General features: G+C 37.9%; 1 pseudogene; it reads right to left on the bottom strand.

The window, feature by feature from the left end:
• Nucleotides 1-5037: 5037 nt before the first annotated feature.
• LOC103256543 lies at nucleotides 5038-6214 on the bottom strand (annotated as a pseudogene).
• Between the last annotated feature and the right edge of the window lie 765 nt (nucleotides 6215-6979).

The following is a 6979-nucleotide window of genomic DNA, read 5'->3' as shown; positions in this document are numbered from 1 at the left end:
GAGCAACAAAACTTGGCTTGGTGGGAGAACTGCATCCATGTGTGCTCTAGAAAGTGAACCTGTAATTCAAGTTCCAGGTGCTACAGTATTTTCAAAGATCTTGAGACCAAGAATTCAGCTTCATAACTGCTCTGTATACCTGTGCCTTAGATTCCGGTGTCTCTCTGGCTGCTTGTAGCCCGAGTCCAACTCAACATCGAGAGATATTCCCTCAGCTAAAACTTCCTGCTGTGGGAAAGACAAGAACAGAAAGATTCTTCATGCCCTTGACTCAATAGCCTATGTAGCTACAAACTCCTTCAGCCTAGGTGACTAAGGCACCTACAGTAATTTTTAACACTGACCACAACTGAAGAAGATGATACCACTATGCCCATACAGAACCAGAGTCACCATAACCTGTCTAGGCAGCATCTTCAGGCTCACCTGCAGCTACAGTCCATGGAAGCCCCTTTGTAAAATCTGGAAGAGGTGGCTGATCCACCAGATGCACAAACATCAATGCAGGAGCTCACACACACAAAAAAGAAAAATAAAGGAAATATAGCATCAAGAAAGCATATTTTTTCTTAAGTGACTAGTACCATAGAAATGGAAATGCAGGTCGGGCTCGGTGGCTCAGCCTGTAATCTTGTGCCTTTGGGAGGCTGAGGTGAGTGGATTGCCTGAGCCCGCGGGTTCAAGACCCTCCTGGGCAACAAGACCTCATCTCTACAATAAATTAAAAAATCAGCCGGGCGTGGTAGCGCATACCTGTAATTCCGGCTACTCAGAAAGCTGAGGCGAAAGGATCGCCGGAGCCTAGCAGATGGAGGCTGTGGTGGCTGGGAGCGGCCACTGCACTCCAGTCTGGGCGACCGAGTGTTTTTTTCAAAAAAAAAAAAAAAAAGAAATGAAAATGCATACATTTTCTAAAAAATAAATGTTAAGTAATTATCTTAAGGAAACTTAGTGAGATATAAGATACTGGAAATAGACAATTTAATTAAATCAGAAAATAAATTCATAATCTAAGTGAGAGATTTATCAAATAGATTAATACCATAAAAAGAGCCAAAAAGAAGTTTTGAAACTAAAGAATTTATTTAATGAAATAAAATATAGCAGACTATAGCCGGGCTCGGTGGCTCAGCCTGTAATCCCGCGCCTTTGGGAGGCTGAGATGAGTGGATTGCCTGAGCCCGCGGGTTCGAGACCCGCCTGGGGCAGTGAGACCTCATCTCTACAATAAATCAAAAAATTAACCAGGCGTGGTAGCGCATGCCTGTAATTCAGACTATTCGGAAGGCTGAGGAGGAAGGATCGCCGGAGCCCAGCAGGTCGAGGTTATGGTGGCCGGAAGCGGCCACTGCACTCCAGTCTGGGTGACAGAGTGAGACTCCAACTCAAAAAAAAAAAAAAAAAAATAACAGACTAGAAAAAATTAGAAAAAAGAATCTGTGAACTTGATGATAGCTTTTTTTACATTGAGGGGGAAGAAATGAAAAGGAGTGAAGACAGCCTACAATATTTATAAGACACCATTAGGCAAACAAATATTCTCATTTTGGAAATTTTAAATAAGAAGAGATAGAGAAGCATACATTTTATATAATAAAATTGTTGCTAAAAACTTCCCAAGTCGTGGGAAAAATACAAGCATTCCAGATCTATTGAGCTCAAAGTTATCCAAACATATAAAATTCAAAGAAGCTCTCTCCAAAACACACTATAATCAAAATTTCAAAAGTCAAAACAAAAAGAGAATAAGAACATAAGACAGAAGCATCAAGTCACATAGAAGCGAATATCCATGAGGCTATCAGTGGATTTCTCTGAAGAAACATTGCAGTCCAGGAGACAATTAAATGATATGTTTAAAATATTGAAAGAACAGCAACAAACAAATCTCTTAGTCACAAATATCATACTCAGAAAATCTGTTCTTAGAAAAGAAGGAGAAATGGAATCTTTCCCAGATAAGCAAAAGCTGAAGACATTCATCACCACTAGACCGTCCCTAAAAGAGATGATAAAGTCAAGCAGAAATGAAAGGGTGATAATTATAGCCATGAATACATATAAAAAAATAAAACTCACTGGTAGAGGTAAGCACATAGATAATATTTCAGTACTGTAATGGCGTTACATAAATTACACATATCTCTAGCATGAAAGTTAAAAATCAAGAGTCAAAAATAACTAAAGCTTCAGTAAGTCATTAAGAATATGTACTTTAAAAATGTAAATTATGACATAAAAAACCAATTGTGGGGATGAGACAAATATCTCAAGTTTTTGTATGCAACAGAAGTTAAATTGTTAGTTTAAGATAGTTGATTATAAACATAAGATTTCTTAGATAATTCTCATGATAATCACACTATACAGCAGATATACAAATAAAAAAATAAAAAGGTATCAAAATTTAGCCCTACAGATAGTAATCAAATCACAATAGACAATAAGAAAGAAAAAAGAGCAAAGGAGCTACAAAACAACCAGAAAACAGCAAAATGTCAGTAGTAAGTTTGTGTGTGTCAGGAATAACCTAGAATGTAAACGGAATTCACCGATTAAAGACATCAAGTAGTTGAATACATTTTTTTAAAAAAGACCCCACTCACACTGCCTACAAAAGACCCATTTAAGATTTAAAGAAACATAAACTGAAAGAGGAGAAGTGGGAGAATATATTCCGTGCAGATGATAATCAAAAGAGAACAAAGTTGATTTTTATTTATATTTGACAAGATAGACGTCAAGTAAAAAACTGTCACAAGAGATGAAAAGCTCATCGTTTTGTAATAAATGTGTTAATACATACAGAGATTATAACAACTGTAAATATATATGTGCCTAACACATTGGCACACATAAATACATAAGGCAAATATTAATGGATATAAAGAAAATCATAGATAATAATAAAATAATAGTAGGAGACTTCAATACTCTATTTTCAACAATGGATAGATTGGTCAGAAATAAAACTAATTAAAAAAATACAAGATGTGGCCAGGCATGGTGGCTCATGCCTGTTATCCCAGCTCTTAGGAAGGCTGAAGTGGGAGGATTGCTTGAGCCCAGGAGTTTGAAACCAGCCTGGAAAACATAGCACGACTCTGTTTCTACAAAAATTTTAAAACTTAGCTAGGTATGGTGCATATGCCTGTATTCCCAGCTATTTGGGAAGCTGAGGCAGGAGAATTACTTGAGTTCAAGAGTGAGGCTGAGGTGAACCACGAACATGCCACTGCACCCCAGCCTGGGTGACAGAGTGAAATCATGAGTCAAAAAAAAAAAAAGATATTCAAGATGTGAATCACATCTTTAACCAAATGGACCTAACAACTATGAACAGAACTTGTTCTCCAGTAGCAGCGGAATACACAAATGTCCCTAGTGCACACAAAATAGTCTCCAGGGTAGAACATATGTTAGTCCAAAAAGCAAGTCTTAAAAAATTTAAGAAGATGAGATTTATTTCTAGTATCATTTCAGAAAAAGGCAGTATAAAACTAGCAATTAGTAATAGGAGTAATCTTTATTTTTTTATTATGGAAACTTTTTATTTATATAGAATTATAAATGACAAACTATACCTAGACTTTCATACTCACAACTGCTTTTTTCCTCAGACTTTTTGATATATCCTTTCAAAGTAATCCGATTTCACAATGCTTTACAGTATGAGTAACATCTTTCCTTGGCAGGTTAACTCTGAAGTCAAGCAACCTAATTCATTTCTCATAATCTGACACATTTTAAGGCAGTTATACCTCTGACTCAATTTCATAGCTGTGCTTGAGTGCCCTTTGAGCCAAAATTGCAGCAAAGCTGATCTGAAAGGACCAGGGAATACAATGGTCAATCATGTTTTCAAGTTTAATCTAGGCCTGGCACATCCTTACCCATTGCTCAGATGGCAAGCTGAGGCAACTAAGGGAGGCAAGCAGAGGGAACGCCCACTCAGGGATGGACACTGATGAAAAATTCAGAGTATCAATGTCCCCAGAAGTCCTGTGTTGGTCTACTACATCAGTACCAGCAAGAAAAAGGGCAATAGTTCAGGAGTCCAGAAGCTGCAAAGATCAATTAAACTGCCTAATTGGGGCCAAAAAAGCCACACACTGCTAATTGCATTCATGTCAAATCAAGAAAATCGTTTGTTCCTTCCTGATATGAGTTTTATGAGGAGGGCTGATCTTCAGAGAAACGAGGAAATTCTATCCTGAAGCCCGGGGTAGGGGGCATGATGGGCATTTCCCAGAGTTACAGATGGTGTAGGAGCAACACAATCTGCAACATGAAGGGGAAAAGTTGTCTTGGTAAGCTTATGTCTTCCACAGGACATGGAACCAGAGACTAGCAAGATTAGGACCTGGGTGATCTGACAAGAAAAAGGACTTCCTCACATAAGGTACATAGGTCTCTGAGACAGGTATGCCCACCTAAAACTGCAAGCATAATGTTTTCCTGATGAAGAAGTCTTTTAGTCTCAAATCCTGAGATAGAGAAAAGGATTTAGAGCCAGCCAAGCGTGAAAACTCTCAAAACCATTAGTGAAAAGTTAGAATATGGACTCAGAGAAGAGACAACTGAGCATTTGTTTTTGTGCTCTTGTTCCTAATTGTATTTCAAGTCTTTTCAAAGCAAGGCCCCAGAAACCCCTAGATTCCAGTATGCCCCTGGGCTTGGTCCACTGCTGCAGGAGTCTTGCACACATGCTTGCTTTATTCATTCACTAATACTGAACCTCAGGATAGAAGATGTGACAAAGTGAGACTCCTTCCTGCATGACATATATTGATTTCAGAGGCGGCGGCAGCCAACGTGAAGAACATTGGAATTTTTCCTTGGAACTGGACTGTGACGAGAGGTGTCTGCCATTAACATAAGCTTTTGTCTTTTCCCTGACCCCTTCCTTCCAGTTTTTGAAGAAAGAGCCCCAAATAATCTTCTCTGAAGATACTTGATAACAATTCCAAAAAACAATAACAAAAAAAAAAAAAAAACACGTGCTTCCAATGCACTGTGCTTTCAGATATTCTAGGTCTAGTTCAGCTGGTCGATTAGCTGATTGAGGGGTTCACCCTGATAGCCAGGTGTGCCCATCTCCTTGATGAAGCCTACTCTATTTTTGGTAGCATGACAGGCCACTGAGTGTTGGAAAGGGCTCAAGAACCATGAGATCTCCTGGAAATGCTTTTCAGGGAAGGCAATTTCATGAGTGAGGTCTTCCAGGCAAATGACACCAAGCTTCCCGAGGTGCCCCTCAATCACTGTGTTGTCTGTCAGAGGAATGGTCTTATTCTTGACCTTGGCTTGTCCACTTTTCACAATGAGTTCCTGAACAGACTTCAGATTTTGAAATCCCCAGGTCACATAGGGCTCCACAATACACAGCGTTTTTAGGTTCTAGGGGAGTGACTTTGACAAAGATACCACTGAAAATTTTCTTTTTTTTTTAATCAATATTTTTTATTATGGTTTTGCGGGGTACAGTTAAGGGTTAGGTGTACAATTACGTTTCATTCAGGTACCCTCTTGATAAGGGGGCGTTTCCTTATCCCCAGACAGATATTTGCTACTGTTAATCCCATCCCCCCCCATAGTTTCCCAGTACCATCAGTCATTTTCTTATAGTATTACATTGGATGTTCAAGGTCCATTATATGAGTGAGAACATGTGATACTCAGATCTTTGTTTCTGTGAGAGGTCACTCAGTTTTATAGACTCTGGCTCCATCCAGGTTGCTGCGAAATTCATGATTTTGTTCTTTTTTATGGCTGCATAGTATTCCATCGTGTATATGTACCACATTTTTAAAATCCAGTCCTCTTTTGATGGGCAGCATGGTTGTTTCCAGGTTCTTGCTATTGTGAACAACGCTGTGATAAACATACATGTGCAGGTATCTTTTTTAAAGAGTGAAAATTTTCTTCAGGTTAATTCTTGCAACAATAAAGGCCAAGGAATGTTTATCTGGCAATTCCAAGGCATGAGGTCTCTGAGACGCATACTGTCACGTTTCTGCCGCCAGAAATCATATAGGAACAATTCTAATTGCTTAAATTTGAGTCCTTTTCCTTTTCTTTGCTCCTTCCTTGCCAAAAGTGCCTGCTTTGCCTAGGTGACTTTGAGAGCTTGATAAGCCTTCCTCTTTTTCAGGAGATTTTCTGGAACCAAAGAGATTTTTCTTTGCTCTTCTGCCATCTTTCTAGGTCTGCAGGTACTTGGAGTAATCTTTAAAAAACTATTTTTGCAAATATGTGAAGACTAAGCAATATGTTCTTGAAAAGCCAATAGGACAAGGAAATAATAGTTTTAAAAATATATATATATATATATGTAAGAATACAGCATAACAAAACCTATGGAATGCAGTAAAAGAAATTAAAAGTGTGAGATTTATAGCAATAAATGCATACATTGCAAATGAAGAAAGAGCTCAAACAAATAGTCAAACATTTTGCTGCTAGGAACTAGAAAAGGAAGGTCAAACTAAATCTAGATTTAGCAGAAGAAGTAATATTAATAATATGAAGAAGAACAGAAAAAAAATCAAATCAAGAACAGAAGAAATCATTTAAAAATCTATAGAAAAAAATTGCTTTTTGAAAAAGTAAAATCAACAAACCCTGAATCAGAAGGAAACATAGGGAAAAAATTTCTTAACACTGGCCTCCTCAATGATTTTGTGTGTGTGTGTGTGTGTGTGTGTGTGTGTGTGTGTGTGTGTGTCTCACGTTATAAGCTCAGGCTACAAAAGCAAAAATAGACAAATGAGACTACATTAAACTAAAACACTTTTGTACAGAAACTGGTAGAGTAAACAAAGGGAAACAGCGGTCTATGAATTGAGAGAAAAATTGCAAACTGTATATCTAATAAAGAGTTAATACTCAAAATCCACAAACAACTTACAGAACTCAAAGTAGAAAACAAGTAATTGCAACAGTGGAAAAAATAATAGACATATCTCAAAAAATGCAT

The sequence above is a fragment of the Carlito syrichta genome, unplaced genomic scaffold, assembly GCF_000164805.1.
Source record: "Carlito syrichta isolate Samal-C Ts95f unplaced genomic scaffold, Tarsius_syrichta-2.0.1 Scaffold289947, whole genome shotgun sequence".
Taxonomy (NCBI): domain Eukaryota; kingdom Metazoa; phylum Chordata; class Mammalia; order Primates; family Tarsiidae; genus Carlito; species Carlito syrichta.
Note: the sequence above shows the minus strand (reverse complement) of the source record. Positions and strands in the feature narration are given on the sequence as shown.